The sequence below is a fragment of the Hyperolius riggenbachi genome, chromosome 8 (genome assembly GCF_040937935.1).
Source record: "Hyperolius riggenbachi isolate aHypRig1 chromosome 8, aHypRig1.pri, whole genome shotgun sequence".
In the NCBI taxonomy this organism is placed as follows: domain Eukaryota; kingdom Metazoa; phylum Chordata; class Amphibia; order Anura; family Hyperoliidae; genus Hyperolius; species Hyperolius riggenbachi.
In genome coordinates this window covers 49,625,853-49,634,817 of record NC_090653.1, presented here as the reverse complement: position 1 = coordinate 49,634,817, position 8,965 = coordinate 49,625,853, and the positions used below count along the sequence as shown (strand labels likewise).

At 44.8% G+C, this 8,965-nt stretch overlaps 1 long non-coding RNA gene across 2 annotated transcripts; it reads left to right on the top strand.

The window, feature by feature from the left end:
* Positions 1-1,516: 1,516 nt before the first annotated feature.
* LOC137528132 (uncharacterized) lies at positions 1,517-8,675 on the top strand. Of its 2 annotated transcripts, none has more exons than XR_011023279.1 (3): positions 1,517-1,593; positions 7,095-7,228; positions 8,562-8,675. It is a non-coding gene; the product is annotated as an uncharacterized lncRNA (long non-coding RNA). The 2 variants fall into 2 exon arrangements; XR_011023280.1 differs by having other exon boundaries at positions 1,530-1,609.
* The last annotated feature ends 290 nt before the right edge of the window (positions 8,676-8,965 follow it).

Below are 8,965 nucleotides of genomic sequence, written 5' to 3'. Positions count from 1 at the left end.
AGCCGTTTTTTTTTTTTTAAATCATATAGCGAGCCTAGGGCTCGCTACATGATAGCCGCTGCTCAGCGGCATCCCCCCAGCCCCGCCGATCGCCTCCGGCGATAGGCGATCAGGAAATCCCGCCATGGCGACGGGGCGGGATGACGTCATGGACGTCGTGACGTCTAAGGGAGTCCCGATCCACCCCTTGCCGCTGCCTGGCGCTGATAGGCCAGGCAGCGCAGGGGTCTAGGGGGGGGGGGCTGTGTTGCGACGCGGATAGCGGCGATCGAAGTGCTGACACAGCTAGCAAAGTGCTAGCTGCGTTCAGCAAAAAAAAAATTACTCAAATCGGCCCAGCAGGGACTGAGAAAAGCTCCTGCGCGGCTTACCCCCAACTACGTTCGGGGTTACTGCCAGGAAGGTTAAACATAGCGGTGGGGACTTAGATCCTATGACTCAAACATCAACGGCTGCCTTCTAAGAAATTATGGAATCTGCAATATTGCTTGTGAATCAAAAACGTTTTTTTTGAAACTGGGAAGTTATTACTCTCCCTATAATTTTAAAAGGACTGTTGTGCTTGGTCATTTAAGTGTATGTGATTACCACAAGTGGTATGAGCGTGGAACCATATGTGGTAGAGCTGTTTTTTTTATATGTTTTTTAATAGTGTTTTATTGTGATTAAAATCACAATAAAAATGAATTTAATCATTCAGATTAAAAGAAGCTAGAATTTTAGCAGCGCATGTTCCTTGGTTCATATTTTGCTTTCTGCACATATATATCTTCATTCTCTCTATATACATCCTGCACTGTCTGCATATCTCTATTTAACCTCTGCAGCACTGTCCCTCTACAGACAGGCAGTAACAGAGATCAGCTCCCAGCTCCCCCTCCATGTGCTCTGCCTGTACAGTGTCTCTGTAATGGAGGCTCCCTCCCCATGAGCCTCTGATCTCCCCCCTGCTGTGTGCCAGCCTCTCTATATATACACACAGGCAGTAGCAGCACTATCCCTCTATACACAGCCCAGCATCATCTCCCTATCTATATACATACACAGGCAGGCAGTAACTGTGTGTGATCCCTGCTGTCCCTCCATGTGCCCTCTGCCTGTACAGTGTCACAGTAATGGTGGATGCTTCCCCCATTGGTTCCTCTGCTGTTTGCCAGGCTCTCCCTATATACACAGTTACAGTAACAGCTCCTCTAACAGCCCTGCTCTAATCCCTACACATAGCGCTGCATCATTATCTATATACACACACATATACAGAAGGAATTTCAGCCCAGCACTGTCAGAGCTCCTCTCCCTCCCTCCTCCCCCTTCCAGAACATTCCCCGCTCTGAGCTTCCTCTCTCAGCATCCCCCGCGTCACCCTCTGCTCTGCCCGCCCTCCCCAGCACTAGATTTCCCTCTGCTGCCTCTCCTGTGAAGCCAGGCCGGGCGCCATCTTGCCGAGGACCAAAAGTCCTATGTACGGCTATGGGAGAAGCCCACAGACTGCAGACACATTGCAGAGCAGCATCACCCACACGCTGCAGAGCCAATCAGCGAACCCAGATCCTGTCTGCTGACCTCAGCCATCACTGCATAGGAATAAATAATGTTAGTGATAGCATAGGTATTCTAATTATTAATAATATCAAATTGTATATTTAGGTACTATTTACATATACAGTTAAGAGGACTATAATAAAAAAGTGTAAGAGAAAATGTTAAAAGGTTTGTGGATATATGTGTGTATTATATATATATATATATATATATATATATATATATATATGTATATATATATATATATATATTTTATATATATATATATATATAAAATTTATATATATTCTCTATCTCTTTTCCCCTAAAATACGCTGACCATACGTCCCGCTTTACCTGGGACGCATCCCGCCTTCGGGGTCCACTGTCCCAGGCTGCATGAGGTCCCGGGAAATGTCCCGCTTTCGGCTGCGGGACGTCCCGGCCTCGGGACTCTGGTCAGCGTACGGAATGAACTGACTGCGCGTCTATAGACGCCGAGCCAGTTCATTGCCGGCAGCCCCGCTCCAGCCTGCTTAGTCTTCCTCTTCCGGCAGAGCAGGGCTACGGGAAGATGGCTGCCGAAGCCCTGTACTGGAGACTATTTGTGTCTCCAGTACAGGGCTTCGGGCGCCATCTTGCCGTAGCCCTGCTGTGCCTGTCAGCGCGGGAGACTGCAGGAGGATCGTCCGGGGAGCTGCGCACCAGAGGAGACTTCTGTCAGGGGTTGCCCACAATACGTTTATTTTGTGCTGACATGTTGCCCGCATTGCGTTTATTTTGTGCTGATTTGTTGCCCGCAATGCGTTTATTTTGTGCTGAAATGTTGCCCGCAATGCGTTTATTTTGTGCTGACATGTTGCCCGCAATGCGTTTATTTTGTGCTGACAGGTTGCCCGCAATGTGTTTATTTTGTGCCGACATGTTACCCGCAATGCGTTTATTTTGTGCTGAAATGTTACCTGCAATGCGTTTATTTTGTGCTGAAATGTTGCCCACAATGCGTTTATTGTGTGCTGAAATGTTGCCCACAATGCGTTTATTTTGTGCTGAAATGTTTCCCACAATGCGTTTATTTTCTGGTGTCTGGGGTAACTGTTGCTGTATTTATTATTTAATGGTCATAGTTGGCTATGTTTTCTGCTTTGGGGTTACGGTATACTATTAAATAGCATCACACAGTTTCTGCACATCCATGATGCGAAACCTCGTTTGATAACATCATGGCGTAAACACTGCTTTCTTTTGCCTCGCTGTGACATCATTATGTTAGCTCCGCCCATACAATGGCATGGCCACGCCCATTTTTTTTATATAAAAATGACTGAAATCAAAACGTGGACAGTGCAATGCATATGGTATGTAAGTACAGCCAGTATTTATCTACTGATATGTGTTTTTTCTTCTTCTCTGAGTCCCTGTACTGGAGACTATTTGCGTCTCCAGTACAGGGCTTCGGACGCCATCTTGCCATAGCCCTGCTCTGCCTGTCAGCGCAGGAGACTGCAGGAGGATCGTCCGGGGAGCTGCGCACCAGAGGAGACTTCTGTCAGGTGAGTAAATTTTTTTCCCTAGGTGTTGCCCACAATGCGTTTATTTTGTGCTGACATTTTGCCCGCATTGCGTTTATTTTGTGCTGACATGTTGCCCGCATTGCGTTTATTTTGTGCTGACATGTTGCCCGCATTGCGTTTATTTTGTGCTGACATGTTGCCCGCATTGCGTTTATTTTGTGCTGACATGTTGCCCGCATTGCGTTTATTTTGTGCTGATTTGTTGCCCGCAATGCGTTTATTTTGTGCTGAAATGTTGTCCGCAATGCGTTTATTTTGTGCTGACATGTTGCCCGCAATTCGTTTATTTTGTGCCGACATGTTGCCCGCAATGCGTTTATTTTGTGCTGAAATGTTGCCTGCAATGCGTTTATTTTCTGGTGTCTGGGGTAACTATTGCTGTATTTATTATTTAATGGTCATAGTTGGCTATGTTTTCTGCTTTGGGGTTACGGTATACTATTAAATAGCATCACACAGTTTCTGCACACCCATGATGCGAAACCTCGTTTGACCACATCATGGCGTAAACACTGCTTTCTTATGCCTCGCTGTGACATCATTATGTTAGCTCCGCCCATACAATGGCATAGTCACGCCCATTTTCTTATACAAAAATGACTGAAATCAAAACGTGGACAGTGCAATGCATATGTTATGTAAGTACAGCCAGTATTTATCTACTGATATGTGTTTTTTTTCTTCTCTGAGACCCTGTACTGGAGACTATTTGTGTCTCCAGTACAGGGCTTCGGGCGCCATCTTGCCGTAGCCCTAGTGGTGCTCATCAGAGCTAGGATATCCGAGGTACTCGGATAATCCTAGCTCTTTTTCACTATTCGAGCTCGAATACCGAACTCGAATAGTATTAGCTATCCGGGCTGTGCTATCCGAGCGCACTCGGATAGCAAGCAGCTATCCGGAGATATCCTAGCTATCCGAGCTCGGATAGCGTCACGAGCTCGGATAGCGTCACGACAGACGTCACCTCGAGTCCTCACAAGCGAATCAGAGGGCTCCCAGCCCTCTGACTGCAGCCAATCACAGAGGGGGAGCCTGGCCAAGCCCCCCTCTATAAATAGCGGACGCCATCTTGCCTCACTCCTCCTGCTTGCGACTTACTGACTGATAGTACTGAGAGTACTGCTCCAGTGCTTTATGTCTGTGTGCAAGTGCATTTCCATTGCTCTAAACCTAGCGTTTTTACACTCCAACACTTGATCTTCAACTGTATTGCTTTGTATTGTAGATAGATTGTATTTTAGGCAGTTTAGTTAGTGTGATTAGGGACTAGGGAGGGAGACTGTCACTGGTGCTGCTGCAGGCCTGCAGCCAGCAGCTAGGCCCTGTGCCTGCCCTGCTCTGTGCTCTAGTCTCTACCTTACCTGTGCTCTCACTTGTCCTACTCTACTCCTGTACTACTACTTCTGTGTTAGATAGAATATTGTACTATTTTGTAGCTAGCAAGGCCCAGCCAGCTTTACTGCTATACCTGTCCGGCTGTATTTGCCTCTCAGTAATCTAGTCACACCTGTTGTACTATTTAGCTCGAAATGTGGGCTTCACGACCGCTGTCTGGAACCTCATGCTGTTCATTTACGGCCCTGGGACCACCGCTAGGACCCAGGGCCTACTATGTCTCGCTGCCTGCCCTCCTGCCTGCTGCCAAATGCCAGTCTGCCACACACACTTATCCTCCTCACGCTGCCTGCTGTTATATTTCCTCCTGCTGTCTGTGTGTTTCCACTGCCAGGGAACACATTACAAGGTGCTGCTGCCCAAGCACCACCAGCTATTACGCTCAAAAATAGCTGCATTATTTTGAAAAAAAAAAAAGAAAGAAATTGTAATTATTTTAGAGGTGTCCGGGTTGAAAACTGTGCTGTCCCAATTGTGTATTGGACACAATGTGGGCTTCACGACCGCTGTCTAGGACCTCATGCTGTTCATTTACGGCCCTGGGACCACCGCTAGGACCCAGGGCCTACTATGTCTCGCTGCCTGCCCTCCTGCCTGCTGCCAAATGCCAGTCTGCTACACACACTTATCCTCCTCACGCTGCCTGCTGTTATATTTCCTCCTGCTGTCTGTGTCTCCTCTCCACTGCCAGGGAACACATTACAAGGTGCTGCTGCCCAAGCGCCACCAGCTATTACGCTCAAAAATAGCTGCATTAATTTGAAAAAAAAAAATTGTAATTATTTTAGAGGTGTCCTGGTTGAAAACTGTGCTGCCCCAATTGTGTATTGGACACAATGTGGGCTTCACGACCGCTGTCTGGAACCTCATGCTGTTCATTTACGGCCCTGGGACCACCGCTAGGTACCAGGGCCTATTATGTCAGTCACATCACACTGCCTGACACACATTACTCCTCCTCCTGTAGCTGCATTGAGCTTCTGCTGTCTGTGTGCTGCTACCACTGCCAGGGAGAACAGAAGAAGAACTATTTTCTAATGCCACCTGCCCACCCACTCTCCTACCGAGTACCAACCGACTATTACCACACACTACAAATAGCTGCAAGCCTGCAACTACTACTTCCTCCTCCTGCTGATGTCTGTGTTTTACCACCGCCAGGGTACACAGAAAAAGAAGAAGAAGATATAGAAGAAGAAGAAGAAGAAGATAAAGAAGAAGAAGAAGGAGGAAGAAGAAGAAGAAGAAGAAAATATAGAAACAGAAGATATAGAAGAAGAAGAAGAAGATATAGAAGAAGAAGAAGATACAGAAGAAGAAGATATAGAAGAAGAAGAAGAAGATCTAGAAGAAGAAGAAGATATAGAAGAAGAAGATATAGAAGAAGATGAAGAAGAAGAAGATATAGAAGAAGAAGAAGAAGATGTAGAAGAAGAAGAAGAAGATGTAGAAGAAGAAGAAGACGAAGACGACGTAAATGAAGACTTCCAACAACCATTTTGGACACACCTTCTCATGCAAACACTTTTCATGAAGTTAATTTACTTTTTTTGAGACCTTTTTTATAACTACTACATCACCACATAATCACTTGATGTTTTTCTTCATAAAAAAGGTGGTTTCATGCATCATTGACCTCCTATACAAGTTTTACAAGCTATTTAAGGCCAGCTCGAATATTTTACTCGAATACAGACTCGGATAGTGACGTCGGATATCCGAGGTCGAATCGGATATTCGATTACATCGGATATCCGACTTCGAGTGAATTCGGATAGTTTACTATCCGAATTCGACCAAACTCGAATAGGATAATGAGGTATCCGAGCAACACTGCGTAGCCCTGCTCTGCCTGTCAGCGCGGGAGACTGCAGGAGGATCGTCCCTATACCTAACAGCTCCTCTTTAAGTAATAATGTTGTTAACTCTAGCAATTTTGACTGCAGTTCCTCTTTAACTTGAGGTTGGTTCATGCAGACTATTCTGGCAGTTGTTCTGTGCCACTGTCATCCAGGCAGTGCTTTTGAAAATAGAGTCATTTGTGAGCATACTGGTGGGCTGTCCTCCTATATCTGCCCACTCCATGTATTTGCAAGCTGAGAGGTTTGCTCAAGAAGGAAAGATCCCTGTGTAAGCTATGGGCATTCAAATAATTAACAAAGAAGGTGACCTGTGCCACTGTATTTAAAGAAAAACTCCAACCAACAATTGAACTTTATCCCAATCAGTAGCTGATACCCCCTTTTACATGAGAAATCTATTCTTTTTCACAAACAGACCATTAGGGGGGGCTGTATGACTGATATTGTGGTGAAACCCCTCCTGCAAGAAACTCTGAGGACCGTGGTACTCCTGGCAGTTTCCTGTCTGTGAACCTTGTTGCATTGTGGGAAATAGCTGTTTACAGCTGTTTCCAACTGCCAAAAAAAAGCATGCAGCAGCTACATTACCTGCCAGCAGTAAAAATGTCACCATGTAATAAATGTCAGAATGCAAATCAGGGATTTAAAAGATTTTACACTGGGCAAACATTGACTAAATCATTTATACATAATTATTGTAAAAATGAAGCACTTTTTTCTTACATTATTTTCACTGTAGTTGCTCTTCAAGAAATGCTCGCCCCACCAATTGTCGCAGCGTGATGAAGCCCCTGAGTGGGTGAAACATGTAGCTAGGTGGAGCTTGTGCAGAGACAGAGCTCTACTTTGTGGTCCCTTGCTGTTTCCTGCCAGGTCAGTATATGCTGAGTAAGTAGTGACCAGACCACCTATGCTGTTATAAGTGATACATAACACCAAGTATTGACAGCCACTGGGATAGCATGTTGGTGTGCTGGTGCACAACGCAGTGGGACTTAATTTTTCATTGCTGTGGAGAAATATGCATATTGCAATCCAATAGCTGGATCAGGCAACTTAACCACCTATTAATATAATTATGTGGCTGGCTGCTGATGTATATATGATTGACGTATCAGCATAAAACATCAAGTACTGATGGACATGCATATCTAAATGATATAGCCTTATGATTACTTACATTCAATTAGATATGATTTCATTTGTGCCTTATTTATAACAAAGCAAAACCCTTATGATTAGTTCTTATGTATGTTCTCATTGTTTGCTGAAGTTAAGTATTGATAAAATCTGCAGAAACTTAAGAAGACATTTATAAGTACAATATTCATCCATAGAAGCCAACATCAAAGCCAATTCAACCAATGACAATCATGTTATTGTATAATTTTAATTGTTATTTATTATGTTTTATCATACTTTTATATGCACATGTATATGTCTGTTTTTACTTATTTGTATTTATTTATTCATCTATTGATTAAAGGGACACTTAAGTAAAAAAAAAAAATGAGTTTTACTCACCTGGGGCTTCCAATAGCCCCCTGCAGCTGTCCGGTGCCCTCGCCGTCTCCCTCCGATCCTCCTGGCCCCGCCGGCAGCCACTTCCTGTTTCGGTGACAGGAGCTGACAGGCTGGGGACGCGAGTGATTCTTTGCGTTCCTGGCCACAATAGCGCCATCTATGCTGCTATAGCATATATCATATACCATATAGCAGCATAGAGGGTGCTAATGTGTCTGGGAATGCGCAGAATCACTCGCGTCCCCAGCCTGTCAGCTCCTGTCACCGAAACAGGAAGTGGCTGCCGGCACGGCCAGAAGGATCGGAGGGAGACGGCGAGGGCACCGGAGAGCTGCAGGGGGCTATTGGAAGCCCTAGGTGAGTAAAACTCATTTTTTTTTTGTTTGACTTAAGTGTCCCTTTAAGAATGGGAAAGAGATTTGTTCTGAGCATTACTGTTTGATTTTGAAAGGCATGAAACTTGACCTGATGAAGAGGTATTGACTGTGAAACGCGTTGTTGCTAAAGTGCAGAATAAAGTCTTATTTCTTTTTTGAATACATCATTGTCCAAAGACTTTCTTGAGCTTATGTATAGAGATAAGCATATGTCATTCTTTGTCTTATCAACTCTGTCTGCTGCAACGCGCATAAAGAAACAACCTCTATTATTATTCTTCATATTTTGGGCACCTCCTATCCAGTAGGGGAAGTACCCTCGGGTTCCCGAGGACACACCTTTTTGGAGCTGTGACCACGACCATACCATCACAAGGCTGAGTGGGGATGGTACTTGCGCTTCAGAGCAGTTGCCTCCAAGCCTTGTGAGTATATTTATATTGTTTACTATTTCCACTCTCACGACCTGACAATGCTACACCAGATTGGGCTCCTGTGGTTACTCTGTGTTTTTTCTTCTTTAAGCAACGAATCAACTATAGAAATAGCGGGAATAGGCAGGGCCGGATTTGTACTTTTTACCGCCCAAGGCCAACTACAGTATACCATCTGTATGGTTGTTCTCTCTGTGTGCCCCAAATGAGAAATCTAATTACTTTCTATCATTGGATGTCACAGACAATAGCTATTTCAGTAATATGCGTATAGA